Source organism: Ziziphus jujuba, chromosome 4, assembly GCF_031755915.1.
Source record: "Ziziphus jujuba cultivar Dongzao chromosome 4, ASM3175591v1".
Taxonomy (NCBI): domain Eukaryota; kingdom Viridiplantae; phylum Streptophyta; class Magnoliopsida; order Rosales; family Rhamnaceae; genus Ziziphus; species Ziziphus jujuba.
Genome location: NC_083382.1, coordinates 296605 through 313318, shown reverse-complemented (window position 1 = coordinate 313318; position 16714 = coordinate 296605). Strand labels below are relative to the sequence as shown.

General features: G+C 34.9%; 2 pseudogenes; both read right to left on the bottom strand.

The window, feature by feature from the left end:
* Positions 1-256: 256 nt before the first annotated feature.
* LOC125421800 (photosystem I P700 chlorophyll a apoprotein A2-like) lies at positions 257-6910 on the bottom strand (annotated as a pseudogene).
* A 175-nt stretch (positions 6911-7085) lies between these two features.
* The window catches only part of LOC125422197 (photosystem I P700 chlorophyll a apoprotein A1-like), a 47980-nt pseudogene continuing 38351 nt past the window's right edge, over positions 7086-16714 (bottom strand).

The window sequence follows — 16714 nt, the reverse complement described above, 5'->3', positions numbered from 1 at the left end:
TTTTTCACTCAACGACAGAACTTTGCTTATTTCTTTTTTTGAGGATCGACGAATCAAATGATATTTTTGTTCCAATTTTTTCCTCTTCTTCTCCCTCTAAATCAAACTTTTTCTTGCCATAATGGTTCAATTCCTATTGGTTTAGTTTCAATGATAGAAGTCAGATCCTTGACGTAGAAATATAAGAAGGCAAATCCCTTTCTCCACTAAAAGAAATGATATTATTGAGGATAGTACAACACATAAAGAAAAAGAATTAACCAAATTTGCCTGATGAAGAGGCAATCGAGAAAGTCGCATAAGTGAATATATAACCGACCGAAAAGTGGGCTAACCCAACCAATCTTGCTTGCATAATGGAAAGAGCCACCAATTTATCTATCCATCAAATCAAAATAGCCAAAGATGTTCATTCATAAGCCCATGCTAATGTTTCAATCAATTTCTGCCAATATCCACGCCAGGAAATTAAGACCATAAACCTAGTAGCCCAAACAAGATGTCTAAATAAAAACATCCACGTTCAAACCGATAAACCATTCATACCAAACGGGTTATATCCATTGATAAGCTATGAAGAGCTTAACCATAAATAATCTCTTAACCATCCCAACAAATAAGTGTAAGACTCATTAAATTATGAAACGTTACCCTAAGATAATGTGATATGCTTCCAATGCCAATAAAAAGTCACCCATCCAATGGTATTTAACATCCAAAAAACCGCCAAATAAAATGCGTCCCAAGCAGAAATATCAAAAGTACCATCTTGTCTCGGACCATTGTAACACCCTGTCCGGAAGTACATTGGAATTTCTAAAATTTGACCAAGGTTGACCGGGTTTGATTGTCGTTGACCGAGAAGGGGTCAAATGTTGACTTTTTGCTCCTAATGGAATTTCACATTAACCAAGGTACCATTATGAAGTACACATTGTCACAAGTTCATAGACTAGTAGCACGTTGAAAATGGAGCTACGGTTTGAAAGTTATGAGCAAAAAAAGTTGAGGTCCAAACTGTCCAAGAGGTGCCGGAGTTGACTTTTTGTTCATGCAAAGTTGAGCTTTGACTCACGCATGGTTGTGAAGTACTCGTCGATACGAGTTTATCGGCTAGCAGCACGCTTAAATTGGACATCTGGTTAAAAAGTTATGAACATGTAAAGTTTTCCGAATACCGTAATATTTTAATATATTTTTTATAGGCTAGCAGCACGCTTAAATTGGACATCTGGTTAAAAAGTTATGAACATGTAAAGTTTTCCGAATACCGTAATATTTTAATATATTTTGACTTGAGTGAACAGTGATGCCATGTGTCAAAAAATGGATCCACCCATGAGTGCACAGTGGCACCCACCGGCGTTTTGACTGGCTGAGAAGGGGAGGGAGGAGGGAGAAGGAGAAGGAGGAGAGAGAGAGAGAGAAACACAACCGGCCAACCGCCGTTCACCCATTTTCGACCACCAGAACAGTACATGCACCACCCCACCATTTTCCGGTGGCGGCGCCGACTACTTCAAACCCATATTTCTCCATATTCCAACCTTTGTTTGCCTCACCGTCGGTCTCGTTGAGTCACCCATTCCCCGATCTACCTTTCCAGCAAAAATCAAGGCCAGTGGCCACCGGACGCACTGCCGGCGGTAGTGGATTCTAGTGACTATGGTGGCTCATCGAGAAATCGACTTTCCGGCGAGTTTCTAGTTGCACCGCCCCTCCTTTCTCACTAATTCTGACCCTCTAAATCCAAATTCGGTGTCCTTTTTTCCTCAATTCTTAACAGATTGTGAGAATCAAGGACTTAAAATCCATGAGCTTTCCGGGGAGATTCTGGCCACCACGGGTCCGATCTCCAGGAGGTAAGCCTCAATCTGTGATCCTCGTTCCATAAGCTTCGTTTCAGTATATTACTCACAAATTTTGGTTAACGTTTGTGTTAAACCCCGGGTACCAGGTATTATTTACCTTAATAAAATATGAATTTAATTGAGTTGTGTAATATTGTTGTTCTAGGAGCACATGTGCATCGTGGAATTTATCCCATGGAGGATCTTGGGTTAATTGCATGCTCGAGGTGAGTGACCCACCTTCAAAATTATTTTGGGATGTTAAAATATATATATTTTGTGTTAATTGGTTATTTGAAAAATATGTTTGATGTGTTGAATATTTAGTAAATTTATATTTGGAATTTTGATGCCAAAATTGAATGGAATTAAATATTTATGCATTATAAAATATTTTGGTTTTAAGGAATTTGAGATTTTGGTAATTATTATCAAATTTCATTGTCGGAATATTTCATAATTAAATATTTGGTAAATATGTTTTATGTATTTAATATTAAGAGAATTTCCATCTAAATTATATTGTCAACCTATGTTGTTCTAATATATGTTTGGGTGTGAAAAATATATTTGGGAATTAAAAGAAATTGTGATTTCAATTTTCTTTTATAATTGTTATGTTTATCATGTGATTTAATTATATTTTGGAATTTAAGTAATTGAAGGAATACTTATTTTAAATTATTGTTAAGTTTAATGTTGGCATTATGATGGTGATTTATATAAATTTAATTGCATTCGGATTTGATATAGTTTTTAATATCATTTTTGGTACCGCTTGTGATGCGAACCCACCCGAGCTCGCACAACCGACGACTCACTCGGGTACTCATCCGATACGGATGAAGACTGGACCGATCACTAGGGCTCAAGCTAAGAGGTTTAAGGACAACCTTGCTGCGTTTATCCAGAAAGTAATTCATTCTCAAAAGGGCTTGTTCATACCTGAAGATAAAAGACCTATTTTAAGTATCCAAGTGGTGGAGGCTGATACATCAGACATTTTATATCGGACACCCATGTCTCAGACATTAGACGTAACTTAGCTCGATTAGACATCAGTTAGCTCGGACAGACATAAGTTAGCTCGATCAGACATCAGTTAGCTCGGACAGACATAAGTTAACTCGGACAGACATCAATTAGCTCGAACAGACATAAGTTAGCTCAAATAGACATAAGTTAGCTCAGACATCAAGCAGACATAAGTTAGCTTGGACATCAGACATAAGTCAGCTTAGGTGTCAATCTAGTCAACTCGTTTTCTGATTTGCATTTGACTTTTCTTTTTGGGTTTTTTTTTTATTTGCTGGAAAAATAAGTTTAGGAAAGTTTTTATTTTATTATTTTGTTTGTAAATTAATTAATTCCAAATTGAAAATAAGGGAATTAATTAATTAGAGTAGGAAAAGGAAAGATTCGGTCAAGCTAGAACTCTTCATTGTGTGGCCAGTTTTTCCTAGGGTTTTTAGGATTTATTTTGTTTCTTTCAAAGCCTATTTAAAGGCTTATTTTTCAATAAGAATACAACTTTGATTTGATTGAGAAAATACTTGTGAGATTAATTATCTCTTTGTTCTTTGAGAACACCAAAAATACCATTAGAGACTTGGTTGTTTTAGCTTGACTTATCAATAGGTTTTCCATTCCCTATTGTGGCGTCTACATTGTACCAAGGTTTCTAACCACAGGTTGGTTAAGGGTTGAGATCCATTCCATTAGAACTTGAACTTAATTGAGATCCGGGCTAATATAATACTAGTTTATGAGCAGATCGTCCTAGATTTGTATCAGCTTGATTTTAAGGATTTGAAGAAAATTATTTGTTTTAAAAGTATTATGCTTCAAAAATATTTTTATGTATTTAAATATTATGGAATTTATTATCGATGGATTTATGCCAATGACGATTAAAGAAAAAATGTGGGATTGTGAATTTAAAAATGGTATAATTCCGACGGTGAATTTTGGAAAAATTGGATATTTTAATAATAAACTTGGTTATTTGTTCTAGACGCACTCATACGGTACTGGTGTTCTGTACTGTGTATGTGGATAAGAGCGCAAGTTATAATGTCTCCCATGAGTTGCCATCGGACCGATGGCAGACAAGTTTGATATTGGCCATAAACCGCCCCCCTCCATGGCCGGGTTGACAGTTTAAGCAGCGGTACTGTCGGGACGCCGAAGCAAACGTGTGTAAGTTTCTCTCTTTAACCTCCCACCGGACGGTGCTCGGAACGCTAGGTATCGTAGAGCATCATCGGTATATAGTGTGATGTGTCAAGTATTATTTTTCTGATATAAATTTCAAATCCTAAAGTTTTAAAGCAGCATTTAAATTAAATGTATTTAATTTGTTTTATCATCTATTTCCAATTAGTATTTTCTAAAATGTATTTATTCATATTTTATGTCACTTATTATAAATTAATGTTTTTAAAATGCATCTTGCCATAAAAATATTATATAGACTTGTTAAATATTTCAAAATGAATATTATAGTATTTTTCTACCACTTATTTTACATGATTGTTTGTAATTATTTAAATTATATTTTTGGTACTGTTAATTTTGATTTATGAGATCAAATTTTATGAACTATGTATTGAATTTCTCTTTTATGTTATATTCCTTTAATGCAGGTATTCTAAATTTATTTTATTACATTTTATTCGTACTTGGATTATTTAATTATTTATTAAATTAATTATTCCTTGATTTTTGGGGCATAAAATATTGGGTTTTGTGAAAATGTTTTAAAAGGGAAACTTTTCCAACGGAGTGAATGGTGAGGGTTTTGAGAGAAAATATTATTTTCAATTAATTATTATTTATTTACTTATTTATTCTTAATTAACCAAATGTACTATAATTATCGTTGCTTTATAATTGTACAGTAGATAGGGTCACTCACTGAGATGATTAGCATATCATATTTCTAAATTCTGTTCCCCTAGGTATAAGGATTGGGAGACGTTGATCATCTGGGGCGAGCTCGACGTCTCAATTCATTGCAGAAAGTCCAAGAAGCATTTCTTCCCTTTTTCCTCTGCATCTTGTATTGCTTCATCTGACATTGTACTAATTTCATATTTACTTGTATAGTGCTCTGTATACTGTATTGAACACATTTTATTAAATACCGCATTAATTCCCTGTTATTATTTTGGAGTGCTGTACATTTGTGGAAACAAATTGTAGTAAGATGGGAGGAATAAGGTGGTGTATATAGAAGTGTGTTTTTAGTGCAGGAAATTAGTGATAAGTCCAACCCTTAGGGGAGGTTCTGTCGGATTTTCCATTGGAAGGTCCGACAGGGTTCCCTGGGATTAGGGCTTGTCTAGGGTTCCAGTGAGGAATTTTGGACGGGTCCTGACAATTGCAAGGAAAACTATAGCCAAAATCCTTTTTATCTGGCATTAACTTGGAACCACATGCATCGAAAGCCCTTTTTACTAAGATTGGTGTAGTTCTATGTAAACCTAAAGCAATAACATGAAGAACCAAGAATTCTTTGAGTCCCACGGTTAAGAATAGTGAATTACTATTCTCAATAACAACATTTAACCAACCAAGCAACCATATGCTTCGACTTGCATTAAACGCGGGACCATTCATTGAAGATAAAAATACATTGAATCCATATGAAGTTTTACCATGAGCTGATTGTATCCATTGGGAAAATGCAGGTTTGATCAAGATTTGTTTCTCCCGAGTACCAAAAGCAAGCATTACATCATTATGAACATAAAGTCCTAAAGTATGGAACCTCAAAAATAGGCTGGCCTAACTTAAATGGGATATAATGGCTTCTTTATGGTCTAACATTCTTGCCAATGCATTATCCTCACTCTGTTCTAGATTGCAATCTCTAATAAAAAAATATAGCTCCATGAGCAAAAGCCCCTGTCATGATGAATCATGCAATGTATTCGTGGTGATTATAAAAAGCAGCTTGAGTAGTAAAGCCTTGTGCTATGAATGCATAAGCGGGTAAAGAGTACATGTGTTGAGCGATCAAGGAAGTAATAATCCTTAAAGAGGCGAGAGTAAGGCCTAATTGAAAATGAATTAAATTATTTATTGTGTCATAAAGACCCTATATGTCCATGCCCCAATCACCCCCCCAGACGAATATGTGCTTCTAAAAGATTTTTTATACTATGCCCAATCCCAAAATTAGTTCTATACATATGACTAGCAATAAAAAAATAAATGCAATAGCTAAATGATGATAAGCAATATCAGTTAGCCATAAACTTTGCGTTTGTGGATGGAATCCTCTGAGAAGGGTTAGAATGGCAATTTCAGCCCCTTGGGAGGTACCAAATAAATGACTACTTGAATTGGGGTTTCGAGCATAAAGATTCCACTGACCTGTAAAAATTGGACCTAATCCTTGGGAGTGCGACAATACATCTGAGAAATTATTCCAACAGCGTATTCCCTCTGGCTCCCAGAATAGCGACATGAACTAAATGTTCTGTCCAAGCCAAGGAACTTGCTTTGAATAGTCTTGATAAATGATGATTGAGGCGTGATTCAGCATTTTTAAACCATGAAATGCTCGGTTTCCATTTCAATTGTAGGTGTAACCAACCAGCTATTAAAGATATAGCATAAAGATATAATAGCAAAAGATCTTCATTATAAAGATCCCCATTAGTACGTAAACTGATTGTACACCACCATTGATAAACACCAGAATAAGCGATATTCACTAGGCCAATAGCACCACCTCGAGTAAAAGCTTCCACAGCTGGTTGACCAAAATGAGGATCCCAAATTACATGAGCAATAGGTCTTACTCGTAAAGGGTCTCGTACACATGCCTCAGAGTTTCCTTGCCAAGCTACACGAAACCGATTTTTGAAAGTGCATAAAAAAATTATTGCTAATTGCTTTAAATGGGAAGCAAAAATATTTTGATAAAGATGTTCCTCGGTAATATCATCATGACTTTCAAAGTCACGTGCAGTTGCAACACTAAACCAAATACGACGAGTAGTAAGGTCCTTAGATAAGCCTTGGCTAAACCTTGGAAATCTTAATGCCATAATGCCTTTCAAATCCTCCTAGCCATTATCCTACTGTAATAATTCTTGTTAAGAAGAATGCCCATGTTATGGCAATTGCACCCAGAATGTAATTGGTTACTCCTATAGCACATCCTTGGACAATGCTCAAGGCTCTAGGGTGAGTAGCAGGAGCAATTTTTAGTTTATTATGAGCCTAAACGATTGATTCAATAAGTTCCTACCAATAACCATGCTTGCTGAATAGAAACATTAGACTAAAGGCCCATACAAAATGAGCACCTAGGAAAAAAAGGCCATATGCAGATAATGAAGAACAATAGGACTGAATTACCTAGGATGCCAATGCCCATAAGAAATCGCAGAGCCACCCATTAATCGTAATGGAACTTTACGCAAAGTTGCCTCCTGTGATATTAGTTACTACTCCTTGATCACTTATACTACCCCAAACCTCTTACTACATTTTCCAACTGAAATGGAATATTACTACCAAAATTGAATTATACATCCAAAATAACCCTATGAAGACATGATCCCAAGCGAATACTTGACATGTCCCCCCCCCCCTCCTGGCCCATCACAAGGGAAACAGAAACCAAGATTTGCTTTATCTGGTATCAAATGTGAACTACAAGCAAATAGAACACCTTTCAAAAGTATCAATACCATCATATGAATCATAAATGCCTGAATATGATGTACCAAAAATAGGCGGTTCCTAATGGAATAGGTAACAAAGTAACCTCGCCCCCCACGACCACTAAATCACCACCCCCCCAGGTTATACTAGTACTTGTTGTTGAACCAGAGGCCATTGTGCCAGGTGCTAAAGCATGGGTGTTTTGTATCCATTAAGTAAAGATGGATTGTAATTGTATAGTAATATCTGAAAAGATATCTTGGGCATGCCCTAAAGTGCTCATAGTACCATTATGAATATACAAACCGAAACTATGAAAGCCTAAAAATATACATACCCAGATGAGATGTGATATGATTACATCGCGATGTCTATGGACACGATGTAATAGATCATTGTATTGAGTATTTGGATCATAGTCTCTTACCATAAAATGGCTGCATGCGTAGCAGCACCAACTATGAGAATCCACTAATCCACATGTGATGTGTGAACAATGAAAGTTGTGTACCATAGTCAGTAGCAAGATATGGATAAAGGGGCATCAAATACATATGGTGAGCTGTAACAATGGTTAAAGAGCCCAACATAGTTAGGTTAATAGACAATTGAGTGTGCCATGACATTGTTAGGATCTCTTACAAACCTTTATGACCCTGGCCGGTAAATGGACCTTTATAAGCCTCTAAAATATCTTTTATGCGATGACCAATGCCCTAGTTGTTCCTATACATGTGACCTGCTATTAGAAAAAGAATTGCAATAGCTAAATGATGGTGTGCTATATCGGCTAGCCATAAACCCCCGGTTATTGGATCTAATCCTCCACAAAAGGTAAGAAATTCCGCATATTTTGACCAATTCAACAAGAAAAAAAGGGTTACTCCCTTAGCAAAACTGGGATAAAGTTTAGCCAAAAGATCTAGATTCAAGACAAATTCATGAGGAAGTGGAATCTCTTTAGGATCTACTCCAGTATTTAAAAATTGATTAATTGGTAAAGATACATGTACTTCATGCCTCGCCCAATAAAGAGACCTAAGTCCTAGTAGCCCTGCTAAATGATGATTCAACATAGATTCTACATCTTAGAACCAAGCCAATTTTGGAGTAGCTATATGATAATGGAACCAACCAGCAAAAAGGATCAGCAAAAACCAATGCACCCATTGCAGTACAATGGAGCTGTAATTCACTATTATTCCAGATGCTCGCCAAAGCTGACAAAAAAAATCGAAGGTTATTTGTATTCCTAGGAAACCACTGCCTACATTACCATTCAATATTTCTTGACTCATTATTGGCCAAACCCCAAGGCACTAGGCCCAATGTGAGTAAGATCACTTAGCCATGCTTCATAATTGGAAAAACAAGCACCATGGAAATACATACCACTTAGCTAAAGAAAAATGGTGGAGATTTGGCCGAAATGGGGACTAAATACTTTTTGAGAGATCTCCTCCAAATCATTGGTATGGCTATCGAAATTGTGAGCATCAGCATGTAGGTTCTATATCCAACTGGTAGTATCTGGTACTTTAGCTATTGTTTTTGAGAAATGACCTGGTCTGGCCCATTCCTCGAAAGAAGTTTTTATGGAATCCCTATCTACCAAAATTTTAACTTTTGGTTCCGGAGAATGAATAATCATTGAGTCCTCCTCTTTCTGGAGAACACATACAAAGAGACCCACCAATACTTAAGTAATTAGTGAACCTATGAGAGATGTTTAGACTTGGTTTTTTATCTTCTATCTCCCATCTATCTATTTTCTTTAGTTATTCACTACAGCAATTATGATCTGGAAGTTGATCCTGGGCAAGTGTTCAGATCTATTATGACATTCCCGGGGGGTGCTTAATGGACCTTTTTAATCTTATAAAATTTTTTTAGGGGGCTTGGAATTGATGCAATTCTTTCCTGTGGAACTTAGTGTATTCATATCTCAATTAGAAGTTCCTAAATGAAGACATTTTATGTCTTACATAGAATATATTACCATTACTCTATTCCAAACCGTGTGAACAGTCATTAGTCATTACTAAGAGGCATACCGATATTTCTATTTAGTCATTCGAGGGTCTCTTTTACTTTTATTAGTTATTATTATTAACAGCAGAAAAGAAATATATTTTCTAACTTATCTATATATCGTTTATCCCTACGAAATAACAAACTAAATAGAACGATCTTAGAAGGAGAAGGGATATAATGAAATTTTTTGATTGGTTATTCCCAAAGAAATGTTCCATTTTATTTGACTGATAGAGACAACAAACAATTCATTATAACAAATTAAAAAAAAAAATAGTTAGAATAAAATAGTGTTCTTATTCGAAACGCCTTGTGATCTTCAACCAATTTTGCACTTCAATATAATTCCCAGGAGTAAGCGCTATAGGCTGTTTCCAATACTCGGTAGCTTGGTCGAACCAAGCCTTTGCAATTTCAAAATCTCCTTGTCTAATAGCCTATTCTCCCTGATCGGAATAGGCGGGTAAATTCCTTCCCTTAGAATCGTACTTAAGAGTTTCCGACCTTATATGGCTTAGCAGTCAAATTCTTTTAATATCTCATTTTTTTAATCTACCATGTATAATTGAATAAGATTTCTTATGGATCTATCCCTTTTTTTTTTTTCTTTCGAGTTAACCAAAAGAGGTTATGAGTTTCAAACTTTAATTTTGCTTAATGATTTAATCAATTTTATCTTTTCTCCCACCTTCATAAAGCATAGGTATTTCTGCTATCATTAGAATTTTCTAAAAGATAACTTTCTCAGTTTCATATATACATTTATATGGTATCTTTGAAAAAGACTTTCTTCATAAGAAGGAAAAGACTTACTATCATTAGGATCTAATGCTATATCGCTGCTCAATACCTTAAGGGATCAACTCTATTACATAAGTGGATTCCTAACTTTTATCTCATATCATGACATAAGTAAGCAGTTGTTATTGTATCGGTCCAAAATCTTGCGAATTGATCTTTACGGCGCTTCCTTTCCAATTAGACCCTTTATCCATAGAATGAAGTATCTAGGCATACCAATTTAGTCATATTTCCACTTCTATGAGGTGCATTTCTTTACTACAACTGATAAAAATTGTTGTTTTGAACAATACATATGTAGAAAGCCTATTTTTTCTAGTATTTATTAACGAATTTGCTCTTTCTTTCCCTTTCTATTGTGGAGATAGTCGCATGTAATGATAGATCACGGCAATATTATTAAAAGCTTGTGATAAGAATGGGTTCTGCTTTAGTGCCCGAAAATAATATTCCAAAGCGTTCATATGTTCTCCGTTCCTTATGTGGATAGGGCCTATGTTATAGAGTATATAACTTTGATCATAAGGATCGATTTCTAATCGGATAGCTTTATAATAATTCTATAAAGCTTCCGTATAATTTCCTTTGGATTGAGTCGACATCCGTTACGGTCGTCGTTCAATTCAAAGAATCTCCATTTCAGAACCGCACTTGAGATTTTCATCTCATATGGCTCATCCTTTATGTGCATAATGAGAATAATACAGGGAATCCACAAAAATTGAAATGAAATAATCTCATTATAAACTGAGTGGGGCTAGTGTTTTTACAAGAAATCTCTAGCCAACCTTCTTGTAAAAAACCTTTCCTCAACATCAAGGATGTTGGTGCTAGATAAAATAAAAAAAGATGACTCCAACAATTTCTTTGTCTTCAACGCATCTTAATTTCCAGGAATTAGTCACTTTAATAGTCTTTGATGGTTATTATATGGGTATCCAAAATATGAATGAGATGGATGTTTGTTATCCCAACCATTCTTCTTAGTCCCGATCCTGATAAAGAAAAGGTATAATTTATACCAAAAGTTTTCATGTTGTTGATTCCTAGGAGTAGTGCCTCTTCCCCTATGCCCCCTATTGGTACTAGTGGAGTTGGTTTGACCTAACCTATAGGGTAACCTTTTGCTCAAAATTCTAAAATCGACAATTGAAGCATCCGAAGCTGCATTAATCAGGGATACACGATAGAAAGGCTTGTTTTATTTACAAACTTCACCTTCAACAAGCGTAGATTTATTTCAATAATTTTTTTTCTTTCTGTTTTGAGTGTCTTTCTCCTAAGATTGAGAGCGGTAAAATAAAAAAGTATAACTTTAAAAAAGAAAAAATAAAAATAAAAAATATATATAAAAAAAGAGTAAAATTTATTTATAACTTTATAATTGATAATTGTAATTTATTATAATTATATAACTATTTATAATTATAATAAATATATTAAATAAAAATAATAAATATATTATTTATTAACCATAATTTATTATAATGTAATTATTTTATTTATAACATAATTAATTTATTATAACATAATATTTTATAATATAATAACTAAATAAGAAAGAAAACAATAATAAGTAAAAAAACAAAATCAAATTGCACCATCTCGGTAACAGGAGAATGCCTTTTTCTCTCCCAAAGTTGTCGGAATTATTCGCAATAAGATGTTTCCTACAATTGAAAAGGTCTTATCAATAAAATTTCCATTTATCCTAGATCTAGACATCAGCAAAAGTCCATTCTATAATTTCTTTGAATTACGCTTCGTGTTGTGAGAAAATAATCCCCAAACAAAGGGAATTGGACAATACGAAATAACATAAAACAGACTCATTAAAAAAGAAGACCTTCTACTCAAATTCTTTCTTTTCTTTTCACACGAGTCAATAAAAACTAAGAAATATTTGAATCCGATTATATTTCATTCAAATGTAAATATAGTAAAATATACTAATATAAATATAGTTGTAATATAATAGTTGATGTGATTCCGCCCGAACTTGCACAACCGACAACCCGTTGGGTTGTTGACCCGATACGGAGGAAGACCGGGCCAATCACTAGAGCTCAAACTAAGAAGTTTAAGGAAAATATTGCTGCTTTTATCAAGAAAATAATTCATACTCAAAAGGGCTTGTCCATATCTGAAGAGTCAAGACCTATCCTACGCATACAAGTGATGGAGGCCGGTATGGACCCGGGTAGCGGTTTTGGTGCACAAATAGAGATCGGGCAGCATGAAATGGTTCCAAAACTTTATGGATTCAATACATATGTCTAAGAGGGTATGGAATCAATTCAATCCAGTTTCAAAGGCATTCAAAAAGGGGTTGTACGGACAGCTTCAAATTTGGCCTGTTTTTACTTTATTTTGTGCTGGTTTTACTATATTTTGCTGAGTTGGCTTTTTCTCTTTCTTCCAAGCATGGACAATGTGTGGGACTTCATATTCAGCTTATTTGGAATCCTACAAAGTATATGGAAGGTTATTTGGTCAAAAATTGGTCAAAGTCAACTTAGTCAAAAAGCTAGTATTTTAGTTTCCTAATTTGATTCTACTTTTTGTTTTAGGAAATTAGTCTTTTATTTTGATTTTTATTTATTTATTTTCTGGAAAAATAAGTTTAGGAAAGTTATTATTTTAGTATTTCAATTGTAAATTAATTAATTCCTAATTCAAAATAAAGGAATTAATTATTCCAAATTAGTTTAGGAAACTAGGAAAAATTAGGCACTTTCCTTTTCTCTACTTTCTTTTTCTCCACACTTTGATTCCGGTTTTGAATTAATTATTTGTAGGGTTTTAGCTTTGTAATCTTAGCCTATTTAAAGGCTTATTTTCAATGAGAAATCAAGCTCGAATTTTATACAGAAAATTAATTGTGAGAGTGCATTCTCTTTGTTGTCTTTGAACTCCTAAAACACCATTAGTGAAGGAGTGTTTTAATTTGACTTATCAATAGGACATCCATCACCTATTGTGGCATCTTCATCATATACCAAGGTTTTTAATCACAGGTTGGTTAGGGGTTGAGGTGACCATTAGAACTTGGACAAAATTAGATCCGGGCTAATATAATATGGGTTTAGGAGTAGGTCGTACTAGGTTCGTATCATTTGGTATCAGAGCCAAATTTTGTGCAGGTTTGATCTATATTTTTTTGCTTTATTTATTTTTGTGTTATTCTGCAATTTTAGCATTAGGTTAAGGTTGCTTCTATCATCATATGCATTATGCACCTTAAAAAAATAAAAAATATTCATTCCTAGTCAAATTAGGTTTTCCTTGTCCTATCGTATTTTTGTTTCCTAATTTGTTGGTTGTTTTTCATCATTGTTCTTGTTAATTTTGGTTTTTTGTTGAGTTTTCTTTGCTTTTTTAGTCTTAAATATTTGCATTCACATATGCAAAATAAAAAAATAAAAAATTTGAAGAGTGGGGTTTGCAGAAGAAAAATAAAATAAAAAATCACACAATTTTAATTTTTGATTGGGAGGTGACGGGTTTGGTGTTTATTTTGGAGTTGAAATTGAAATTTTTGTAATTATTCTTACTACTTCAGTTGTTTATGTATTGTGAGTGGAAAAAAAAAAGTAAAGCCGAAAAAAAAAATTAGGGTTTGTTGAATTTGGTGTTGAAATTTGAGTTTGGGAACTTGTTTGATACGAACCTAGGACGACCTGCTCCTAAACCCGTATTATATTAGCCCGGATCTTAATTAAGTTCAAGTTCTAATAGAATGGACCTCAACCCCTAACCAACCTGTGATTAGAAACCTTGGTATAATGTAGACGCCACAATAGGGGATGGAAAACCTATTGATAAGTCAAGCTAAAACAACCAATTCTCTAATGGTGTTTTAGGTGTTCTCAAAAAACAAAGAGATATTAATCTCACAAGTATTTTCTTAATCAAATCAAAGTTGTATTCTTATTGGAAAATAAGCCTTTAAATAGGCTTTGAAAGAAATAAAATAAACCCTAGGAAAAACCGGCCACACACATAAAGAAACCTAGTTGGCCGTAACTATACTTCCTTTCCTAATCTAAGTTTGATTAATTAATTCCTTTATATTAAATTAGGAATTAATTAATTTACAATAAAATAAAAAATTTCCTAAAGTTATTTGTCCAGAAAATAAATAAACAAAAACCCAAAAAGAAATAAAAGTCAATCGCAAATTAGGTAATGAGTTGACTTTGATATCTAGGCTCAATTATGTCTTCAACCGAGCTAACGTATGTCTGCATGATGTCCGAGCTAACTTATGTATGTCCGAACTAACTCATGTCTGTCCGAGCCAACTTGTGTCTGACCGAGCTAACTGATGTCTGTCCGAGCTAAGTTGTGTCTGGCCGAGCTAACTGATGCCTGTCCTAGCTAAGTTACATCCGATGTCCAAAGTCCGCGATCAGATGTCCGAGGCAAGGCTCCAATGTCTGAGACCAGATGTCCGAGGTAAGGCTCCGATGTCCGAGACAAGGGTGTCCGATATAAAATGGCCGATATATGAGTATCCGATGTATTAGCCTCCACCACATGGATACTTAAAATAGGTCTTTTATCTTCAGGTATGGACAAGCCCTTTTGAGAATGAATTACTCTCTGGATAAAGGCAGCAAGGTTATCCTTAAACCTTTTAGCTTGAGCCCTAGTGATCGGTCCAGTCTTCATCCGTATTGGATCAGTACCCCAGCGAGTTGTCGGTGGTGTAAGCTCGAGCGGGTTCACATCATTCCCCTCCTCTTGAAAAGGATTTGTCCTCAAATCGAAGTCATCACCTGCAGCAAAAGGAGATAAATCAGCAACATTAAAGGTGGCACTAACACTATACTCACTCGGTAAATCAAGTTTGTAAGCATTGTCGTTTATCCTCTCCAAAACTTGGAAAGGTCCATCGCCCCTCGGTATGAGTTTGGATTTCCTTTGTTCAGGAAACCTTTCTTTCCTTAAATGCAGCCACACCCAATCTCCAGGTTCAAACACCATTGATTTTCGGCCTTGATTAGCCACCTTTGCATATTGCTCAGTCCTCCTCTCAATATTTGCTCGTGCCTTCTCATGAATCTGCTTTAAAAAATTAGCTTTCTGTTTTCCATCTAGATTACCATGCTCACTTAAAGGTAAAGGTGTTAAATCTAATAGAGTCAAAGGATTAAAACCATAAAAAATTTCAAATGGAGTAAATTTAGTTGCTGAATGCAAAGATCTATTGTACGCAAATTCAACATGTGGCAAACATTCTGATACGAACCTAGGATGACCTGCTCCTAAACCCGTATTATATTAGCCCGGATCTTTAATTATGTTCAAGTTCTAATGGAATGGACCTCAACCCCTAACCAACCTGTGGTTAGAAACCTTGGTATAATGTAGATGCCACAATAGGGGATGGAAAACCTATTGATAAGTCAAGCTAAAACAACCAATTCCCTAATGGTGTTTTAGGTGTTCTCAAAGAACAAAGAGATAATTGATCTCACACGTATTTTTTTAGTCAAATCAAAGTTAATTCTTATTGATAAATAAGCCTTTAAATAGACTTTGAAAGAAACAAAATAAACCCTAAAAACCCTAGGTAAAATCGGCCACACACATAAAGAAACCTAGTTGGCCGAAACTATACTTCCTTTCCTAATCTAAGTTTGATTAATTAATTCCCTTATATTAAATTAGGAATTAATTAATTTAAAATAGAAAGAATAAAATAAAAACCTTCCTAAAGTTATTTGTCCAGAAAATAAATAAATAAAAGCCAAAAAGCAATGGTAGTTTCCTAAAACAAAAAAGTAAAAACAAATTAGGAAACTAAAAATGCTAGCCTTTTGATCAAATTGACTTTGATCAATCTTTGACCTCTTTGAGCTTCAAATCAGCTTCTAGATTCTTTTTAGCATGCCAAATAAGCTGAATATGAAGTCCCACACATTGCCCATGCTTGGAAAAATAAGAAAAGGCTAATACAGTAAAATACAGTAAAGCCAGCTAGCAATACAACAAATTCGGCCAAATTGTTGATGCTATCCGTACAAGCCCTTTTTGATTGCATTTGAGGCTGCTTTAACTTGATTCCATGACCTATTACACATATGTATTGAACCCATAAAGCATTGGAACCATTTCATGCTTGTCGGACTCCAAAAATGTACCAAAACCGTCACCCGGGTCCGTATCAGCTTCCACCACTTGGATGCTTGGAATAGGCTCTGTATCTTCAAGTACGGACAAGCTCTGTTGAGATTGATTACCCCCTATATAAATACTCCCAGGTTGTCCTTAAATCTCTTAATTTGAGCTCTTGTGATTGGCCTAGTCTTCACCCGTGTCGAGTCAGCACCCCAGTGGGT